Raw genomic sequence first — 10,381 nt, 5'->3', positions numbered from 1 at the left:
GCTAAACCTATCCCATACCAACTGACAAATAGATAACCAATTATTCTAATGTCTTTAAACAATACAACCCTCTAGTCACTGATTAGAAGTGTAGTATATAATGAAGGTAGCACTCTTCATACACTAAATTTCCAAGTTGGTTTGTAACTACACTCTCTCTTCTGCTCCATGGTTCTATTTATGTATTCCTGTGCCAAGATTTCATGTTTTAATTGCTATAATTTTAAAGTTGCTTAGGATAGCTAGAAAATCATCCTCCCCCTTAGCCCCATGTGTTTAAAAAATTATGGCTATTTACTCTTGACTTTATCTTCCAAGGGAATGTTAGAATAGGCTAGTCAAGTTCCATAAAATATCTTATTGGAATTTAGCATAGTATCGCATCAAATTTATAAATTAAAAATTACGATCTTTACCACACTGAATCTTAGAATTAATCTCTAAATACTAATTCAATAACATAACATCCTGCTACAATTTTTTTTCCAACTGACATTGGGATAAAGATAAAGCTCTTCGGTGTCTAGTTTTCAAATCCCGCCTCCCAAATTTGGTTTAAACTAAACATCTCATCAAATTGATTTCCCTTATTTTTCATCCACAAAGTTTTTCAAACTAGTATACTGACTCTATCCTAAATAATCCTTCATTCCCTGTGCTAGAGATGCTATGCAATTAGGAAAGGGATAAAGCAGTTATATTCTTTGTCTACACATCCTCACTCTGAAGTGCTAACATTCTGGGTCTATCCAAGATCCATCATTACCCTTTAACAAGGCAAGAATAGGTATACTATTCCTTATTAACTTAAACAGATTTGAGTTTGCAGGGGGAGAAATAGAGCTTTTTATGATTAAATAATCTATGACAATACAGTCATCCCTCAGTATCTGCTGGGGATTGGCTGCAGGACGCCCACACCCTTGCTGCAGGATACCAAAATCTGCACATACTCAAGATCTACAATTGACCCTGTGAAAACAGCGGAACCAGCAGAACCAGGAAACTGGCATATAGAAAAAGTTTGCCCTCCATATCTGCAGGTTGCCCATCCGGAGAATATTGTTTCGTTGCAGATATGGAGCCTGGAGATACAGAGGGCAAACTGTATTTACTGAAAAAAAAACCCACGTATAAGTGGATCCACACAGTTCAAATCCATGTTGTTCAAGGGTCAACTGTACATTGTTTTTTCGTCATTCATGGGAAAGAGAACTTGGTGTTGAGCAAGGAAACAGATAATGTGATCTGAAGCTTGAGGAGACCTCACTGGGTCCAAACTCTCAACATGCAGGAAAGAATTCATGCAGTCTTTGACAGATCGGTAAATATTAAAAAGAAGTGAGAAAAGGTTAGAAGAACTGAGATAACACTACCTGAGAAGAGAAGACTAAAATTAAACTGAAAAATGTTTCAGGTGTGTGTTAAAAGTTGGAGGAGGTGGGAATTGGGTCTGCCAAGAAGTCTGGGAGAGGCTGCATTACAGCAAAGTCACCACACTGAGGGAGCAGAGGATCAGGAATGACAAAGGGTCAGGGTGGCCACACGAGGGTAGTAGAGAGCAGGTTAACAGAGAGACTTTGGCAAAAGTGAAAAAAGTTATTGGAACTGAAAATCTAGATCCAAGCAGTGCTTTATACTCGGACAGTGAACACAGGGCAAGATTCTATGGTACACTCAGAGAAACAGAGGAACATCTCCCTGCTCTAGGGTGAAGAGGTCACAGAGAAAGGTAACTAACAAACATGTATTGAGTTCTATCCTAGGAGTTTTACATAAATGTCCTCATTTAATAATCTTTATAAGCCCACAAGATCGACAATAACAATGTCTGATGTTTAACAAATGAAAAGACTGATCTCAAATGACATAAGTGGCACAGCTGGTATTTAAGCCCAGATGAGTCCACTTTCTAAATCCAGGCTTTCTCACTCTCCTGCACTCTTCTGCCTTTCCAATGAGTCAGAAGTGTCTCCTTGGAGCTGGGCCCAGAACCTGGCTAACTTTCTCAAAGCAGCACACACAGTCATTCCTAGGCCTTCATAGTCCACATGAAAACAAGCTATGGCCTTTTGTGAACATAGTGAGAACACTAAATGTATCTGCATCCATTCTTGGCTTAGCCACAAGGAATAGCAGCAGCAGTCACCAGCCTGACAGGTATGGGCACACAGGCACAGCGGTCCACAAGGAAGCCCTGGGACTGGAAACTGGTGGCAAACCTCAACAGATGTCACCTTGATAGGGCATACTACTTTCAGTAATAGCAAGCTCTGGGATTTTAGGGTTTAAAAAGATTTTAAGACCAAAATGCACCACAAGAAACAGATTAAAAATAATCTGAAAAGAAACAGATTGAAAATAAAGAATAGTAAAAAACATACAAGAGAGCATGGAATAGCATATCATAGCTTATCATGTTCAACTCATGACCATCAGCCATAGCCTCACTCACCTACTGGCCCTGTTCTGAACACAACTATTTAAGTGAAAAGGATCAGAGAAAAAGTACTAAAATGATAAAAGAACTAGCAGAAGGTTAAGAATTAGGACATTTCACCTAATGTAGAGGAGGTTAAGGGGCAATTTAATAACAGCCTTAAATCCTCTAGAGGGACATTATATAGAGGTTCATAAAAAGAAAGAGATACCTTATTTCACGAACCAGAGGAAAAAAGTCTTAAATGGCAGTAGGAGGTTTACTTTGGACCTAAGACAAAAGTTCTTGCTTGTAAAAATCAAAGTGTAAAATCAAAGAATGTGAACGCTCTTCTCCAAATCAACCAGCATTTAATAAGCACCTATTAAGTGCCAGGTACTGTTATGTGCAACATCCCCTAAGTTCCTGGCAACTCGACTTTGATCAAAGTTGACAGGGTTTGTTTGCTCATGGAACTTACATTTACTGGGAGAAGGAATAAAGACAATAATAAACAAAAGGTAAATTATTAGGAAAATAGTAGAAAATGACAAGTGATTGCAAGGGAATGAGACGGCCTTTTTGAGGAAGTTAATTTAGGCTGAGATGTGAAAGCAGAAGTGGCTTAGCATGAAGCAGGGCAGGAGCGTTCTGGTTCAGAAGGAAGAGCCAGTGCAACGGCATAGAATGGGAATGGGCTTGATGTGGTGGAGATACAAAAAAAAAAAAAAAAACCAGATACTGTGGCCATGGGGTTACATGAGGTTAGAGAGACAGGCAAACGCCAGATTACGCAGGATCTTACAAACAAGGTCAGCAATTGCTGGGGAGGAAGAGTCAAGAAAATTTGTTGAAAGACTCTGATATTTTTTGGTTTTACACCTTAACACAACTGTGTTCTAATGAGCTACTTACACATATGGTTCCCTCAGGAGTTAATGAGCGCTTGTCAGTCGACCCAGGCTATGGTGAGTCATTTCTCAGGTTTGTCAGGGCATAGGAATCACCTGGGAGCACCTGTTAGCACTATGGTCAGGAATCTTTATTATTAACCTAGAACCGAAATATCCTAAGTATCTGTATCATTTGTAACAGGTGGCTCCAGGTAACTGTTTGGATCAGGCACAGATGGGTATGCTGGTTTACTGGCATGACCAAGTTTTAGAGACACACCTAAATTAAGATCTCAGCCCCACCAGTTAAGGTGTGACTTGTAGGAAGCTACAAAATTCCTGAGCCTCATTTTCCTCATCTGTAAAATGAGAATAATACTGCCTACAAGTCATAGGGTTGTGCATAAGACTAAATGATAGAGCATAAGCAAGGTGCCAAGTGCATAGTAGGCACTCCATTAATGCTGAATAAATAAATACATGCATGAACATATGAAACCTATGGGTAAATAAAAAGCTAAATATATTCACATTCACTCTTTGTAATGCTTATTGTTTTGAGCCTGCAATGTTCCTTACTGCCAGAGAGAGCCCAAGATCTCGGATAATGAAGGTAGGATCCTGGATAAGAAAAAAACCTCCACATTCTGTCTCCTACTTAGCCTTTCTTCTTCTCTTTCCTCCCATTCAATTGGCCTAGCTGTTCTGACTCACCACCCCCTACCCCTTTCCCACCTCTACCCTCCCCTGAAACAGAAAAAAAAAAAAAAAAAAAAAAAAAAAAAAAAAAAAAAAAAACAAAACCTCACTTGGCTTTCCTCCCCCTCCAATCTGCCCTGGAGATGACCCCCAGCTTGTTGCCAGGGAGATGGTCTGGGTAACAGGTGCTACTGAGGGAAGGCTTTTTCTGTCAGGAACTGCTTAGGGTGACCAACCATCCCAGTTTGCTCAGGACTTTCCCAATGTTAGCACTGAAAGTCCTGAAAAACGACTCAGTCCCTGGCATACTGGGACAGTGCTCATAATCCTTCACACTTTACTCTACAAAAGCTTATGTCACTGCACACAGTTGTCAGCATCTGTGTGCCCTACAGCATTGTCCACACTGCGTATTGGTGTCTGGGTCCTGTAACAGTGTTCTGTGTGCTATCTCTACCTTACCCATAGGAGCTAAGACAGGACCACACTCACTGGGTCCTATTTAATGTCATGGTACTGGATTTGGGTCTCCAGAAGGGTCAGGCTTCTGTATCAAATGATGTGTATCCCTCCAATCCATCCATCCACTACTGCCAGAGTTATCGCTCTAAAATGTAAATCTGGCACTGACATTTCCCTGCTTAAAATCCTTCCGTGACTCCTTGTCTGTAGAATAAAGAGCAATCTCTAGCATAAATTCCTTTCAAAATTTAGCCACAACTAACCATGCTGCTTCCTATTTTACTGTTTTTGCATATGCCATACCCTCTTTTGTAATGTCTTTCATCCCTTAAACCTGCCCCACACCTAGTCTTAAGGTTTTTCACAAATTTACTCTTTGCCTCCTCTCTTCTCTCACTGTGCCTTATACATAATTTTACTGTAGCACTTATCACATGATGTAGTGATTATGTATTCGCAAGCCTATCTTCTCTACTGAACTATGAGTTCCTTGAAGGTAGATTTCATGACTTACTCATCTTTGTATTCTCAAGTGACTAGCACCAGACGTTGACATTTTGTTGTAGCATTTTTTAACATCCACTTCTATTTTATGATTCTGAAAAGAAAACCATGACTGTCAGATTGGTCTTAATTACCAAGTATTTTGCATCCCCAAATATTATCCTATCCCCAACCCTTGCATTATCCTTCACAGCTAAAATGAGTCTCAAAAATGGGGTGGTAATTGGGAATCAGAGTAAGACCACCCACTGAACATTGTATTCTATATATTTTTAAAAGCTAGGAGCTTATAAATTTTTTAATAGGCTGCAACAAAACATCCAGGTCAAAACAATTTCAGCTAGCATTTTGCAGGCACATAGACACGCAAAAAATAAAATGAAATAAATCGCCAGGCGTGTTGGCTCACGCCTGTAATCCCAGGACTTTGGGAGGCTGAGGCAGGTGGATCGCTTGATGTCAGGAGTTTGAGACCAGCCTGACCAACATGGTGAAACACCCTCTCTACTAAAAATACAAAGATTGGCCCTGCATGGTGGCATCCATGTGTAATCCTAGCTACTTGGGAGGCTGAGGCAGGAGAATCGCTTGAATCCAGGGGGGCAGGGGGTTGCAGTGAGTCAAGATTGCACCACTGCACTCCAGCCTGGGCAACAGAGTGAGACTCATCTCAAAAATGATAATAATAATAAATAAATAATATTTTTAGTAAATAAATAGTAAATAATAAAACTATAAATGAATGAATAAATGATCAAGAAGTTCTCTTCTGGACATAATAACTTTTTGTGTTTTTTTTTTTTTTTTTTTTTTTGAAACGGAGTCTCGCTCTTTCACCCAGGCTGGAGTGCGGTGGCGCGATCTCCGCTCACTGCAAGCTCCGCCTCCCGGGTTCACGCCATTCTCCTGCCTCAGCCTCTCCGAGTAGCTGGGACTACAGGCGCCCGCCACCACGCCTGGCTAATTTTTTGTATTTTTAGTAGAGACGGGGTTTCACCATGGTCTCGATCTCCTGACCTCGTGATCCGCCCGCCTCGGCCTCCCAAAGTGCTGGGATTACAAGCGTGAGCCACCGCGCCCGGCCAACTTTTTGTGTTCTTATACACAAACACATTTGTTTCCCAGGCATGATATAAAATTATAAGACTTTTGCTTGAGTTTGTTTATACTAACAAATATACCAGAATGACACTGCTCAGAAACTTTCTAGAACTCCTATTTGGTAACTGCCTTAAGAACCAACAAATAAGTCAGCTTATAAGTCATTAACTATTACTTTACAGCCAAGTCTTGTTTCTTATATTACACAACATGAACCACCAACTTATCCATAAGGCTTGAATCTCAAAGATGTCTGGCTATTTTTTAAATTAAAAGCCAGACTCAAAGGATAAACATTCTCCACAACTGAAGTTATGCAGAGGGCTGTGGCAGGTTCTAAAATCAATTCCAAAAATTACAAAACGTACTTCAAGTAAGTGGATGGAAATATTTGTATATTAGGATGAGTTACTTTATTTTTGGGCATATTATATCAATGTGGTCACATGCATATATAGCTGCAGGGGGTATGCCAATGAAGTCTAGTTATATGCATGTATGTGCTTCTGGGAGTAAAATGATTTGTCAAGCCTATGTATTTATAGACATATCATTTGGGATTACCTCAGAATTAACTAAGAATCTATACTTTTTCAGTTTCTACACAAAGCACTCAGCTAAATGAGATTCACAAAATATCACTCCTGCCCTCAAAGAGCACATGGAGGAGAAAAATACAGACAAATCATTGCAACACAGTGAAATAAATGTAATAGTGGAGATATATATTCAATACAGTGGTAGCACCTAGCAAGGAGTGATTATATGTAGACAGGAAGCTTCAAAGAGAGGAAACACCTAATCAAAGTTTGGATGGATAAACACGAGCACAAGTTTCATCAGGCTTAATGAGATGGGCAATCCAGGTATAGAAAATAGTATGTGCAAAGACACTGAGGCATGAAACAACATAGTGTGTTTGGGAAATTACAAGCCATTTGATATTGCTGGAGCACAGAATCTAAGGGAAAGAATACAGAGATATTTCGTTGGAGAAGCGACTGATAGCCATGTAACTGAAAATGTGTATTTTGGTTTGCAGATGATTATGTGTGTCTACCGTCTTTCCATAGTACATCAATCAGCCTGTAGCTGGAGCAACAGTGACACATGTATTTATTATATGATTTTATTTTTGCCTGAATTTATCACAAAAAAATGTCCCTGGTCTCTGCTCATATGTGTTTTATTCCCCCATTACTCTCTCACCTTTTACTCACTTCCCTCTGCAATCTACTTTCTAGCTCCCTTTCCCCTCGGAGCATCTCCTCCCATATTGATCTGAGTTCATCTACAGTCTCATAGGCCATTCTCTTTTCTAATATCATGCAACTACCATCTTTCCTTCAGAACCAAACTTATATGACCTCTTCTGTGAGAAGCCTTCTTGGCTAAGTGTAATGACTGAAAATTTAGAGTTTGCAGTAAGACAAACTGTTTTGAAACCCGAGTCTGTCATTTACCATCTTTGTGCTCTTGTACAAGTCATTTTGCCTCTTCAAGCCTCACTGTCATCATCTGTAAAATAGGGGTAATGAATACTGACCAGCATGCTTGTGAATATTAAGATGGATAATAAATGCAAAGAACTTAGTATAGAATTTGACCCTTAATAGTTATTGCTAATCATAAATTTAACTTGTCTAGAAATTCTCATGTCTAAGTTATATGTATATATAGGGTGATTTAATTTGGTAGATATTTACCTTGACTTTATCTATTTTTCTGGTAAGCCGTAGGAGGCAGTGCTGCTGCTTTGCACAACTCCAATTTGAACAATGCCCCCTGGAGTTGTGCAATATGGCAACTCTGGGAAAGAGGAGGGTTTTCAGTTTGTTTCTATTTATAGTTTGAATATTTTAACTTTATAAATAAATTAATGTCTTAAAAGTGTCAGTGGGGTCTCTGGGCCAGAAGATTTGGGGGCTTTTGTTGGGTTGGTTTGTATTTTGTATCGCTATTTTAAAAGAAAAAAAAAACTAAAACAATAATAACATGCTTTGAAGAAACTCAGTCTTTTAGAAGTCATTCCAATCAGTACTAGTTTTTAGTAGAAGTTCAATCAAAAAGTATTTGTTGGCAGAAAGAAGAATGAGCACAAGCCTTCAGGTCAAGTAGACCTGGATTTGGATTCACTATTTACAAATTACATAATCGTGTTAAACCTTTGTTTCCTTGATTTGGTAAGGGAGCTAATCATTCCAGACACACTCAGGTACTTTCTGGTACTTAAGTGAGCTACGGTGTACATAAAGTACCCAGCAAAAAATCTGGCATTTGATGGGTTCTCAGTAATGGTACCTATGATCATTTTTATTATGTGCAAGTTGCTGCTCTGGTTGCTGGTTTAAAACTGGTTAGAATCAAGATGCTGGTTAAAATTGGTGATTAAATTCAGGTTGGTATTAGGATTAATAGTCAGAGCCTATAATAGATTAGGGTTAGGACTGAAATTACAATTCAATTAAGGTTACAATTGTAATGCATACAGGGGTTATTATTAAGGTTGGTGTTAATTAAAACTGGATAATAGAAGTAAGAAGCAGTATGAGGAGTACTGGTTTAGCTGGGTGGAAAATTGAAGAGGAAAGCAATGTAGAAACCTATGTAGAATTTACTGATACAGAAAACTCATAGAGGAGAAAAAACGGTTAGAGTACAAAGCAGAATCTGAATGGATATTAAGCCTTCTTAATTTTTTCCCTACAGGTGCTGTCATCTTCTCCCTGATGAATATGTAAAATTCACCCACTCAGGCTGAGTTCTTTCCCTTTTCCCTCCTGGGCAGGAGCAGTGTGGGGAAAGGAATGCCCAGTGCCCACACAGCTGCGTCTAGTCCAGCAACAGTGCCAGCATCACATTCCACACCCCCAGCTACCCAGGCTGTTGCTGAGTGGACAGGGGTATTTAGGAGGCAAAACCCGCCTTCTCTCCACTCCCCTTCCCTGCTTCCTCAGATTTTCACTGTAGCTACCAGCTCTGTAACCCCACAGACAAACTACTCCAGACTTTGTGCACGTCTCTGGGAAATGCATATTGTATGTCACAGCGTTCAGAGGGGAAAGTAACCATAGAGATCACAATCCAACATGGATACTTTTATTTTACCTATTTTCATGATGGGGTTAATCCTTGTAGGTCAATCTTTCTTTGTAAAACTATATTCTTAGTGAGTACGGTGGGCGCCTGTAGGATGCTGGGTGCACATGTAAAAAGGGCATTAGAATGACTATAGGCAAGAAGTTATTCCAAATGCTAACATCCACATCAGTAGGAGAAACTACTCTTTCACTCTGAAATATGCAAGAGTGAGGAATTCCTCAAATAGGACACTGCTCTAGAGTTTTGGGAATGATTCTTCTTATCCTTCCTGCCTCCAAGGGTACTATCTCCCATTCCCCACCCAGTGCTGGTAACCCCTCTACCAGCTAGCTGTATGAACACAGAAAGTCATTTAGCTTCTCTGAGTTTCATTTTCCTCATCTGTTCAACAAGCAGTATTAATTAGATAATCTTGAAGGTCCCATACAACTCTGGCATTCTTTTATTCTATAATTCTAAAAGCCAGTGACTGTTTCCTATTCCCAGGACTTAAACTGCTGCCAAACTGATGCTGATGATGCAGAAAGGAGAAGAGGAGCCAGTAGGAAAAGAGCATTCCAGAGTCTCATTTGCTAACTCTTAATACTCTCTCCAAAACAGCTTTCCTCCTTACCTCTCACCCTTGGTTCTTGTCCCATGCAGTTACAGTAGAGAGCAGGGCCAGACCAGCAAGTATTACAGAATTAAGGGGTCAGGCAGAAGGGGATCGCTGCAGAGCGGCAGATGGAAAAGACAGATTAATTAGAAGACTATGAGACCTAATCCTACATCCTGCCCTCCCTATCCTACCCAACCCCACTCTCACTCCCCTCCCCCTCCATTAACCTGTTCTCTCTTAAGCCCACTTAGATGATCTCTAGGATGTCTTCTAGCTGCAAAGATAATACTCTTTATCCACTAAGACCCTTTAACTAGGGTAGCCTGATCTTTCCCTTCTGAAGCTGATTTCTGTTTTGAAAACACCCACATTACTGCCTGCTCTCTGCATAACTAACTTCATGCCAACATGGCCCCACCTCTGTGGGAAAGTTCAGTCTTTCCCATATCTCTCCCCCATCCGCTAGCCCAGCCTCTTCTCTCTCTTACATCCAGGTTTCCACACCCCTCAAATATAGTACCCCCTTTATTTTCACTTTTTGGAGATTCCAAGATATCAACAAACCCTAGGAGACAGAATGGTCTGGAGTCACTGAGATATGTC

This window comes from Hylobates moloch, unplaced genomic scaffold (assembly GCF_009828535.3).
Source record: "Hylobates moloch isolate HMO894 unplaced genomic scaffold, HMol_V3 SCAFFOLD_5, whole genome shotgun sequence".
In the NCBI taxonomy this organism is placed as follows: Eukaryota; Metazoa; Chordata; class Mammalia; order Primates; family Hylobatidae; genus Hylobates; species Hylobates moloch.
This window is presented reverse-complemented; position numbering follows the sequence as displayed.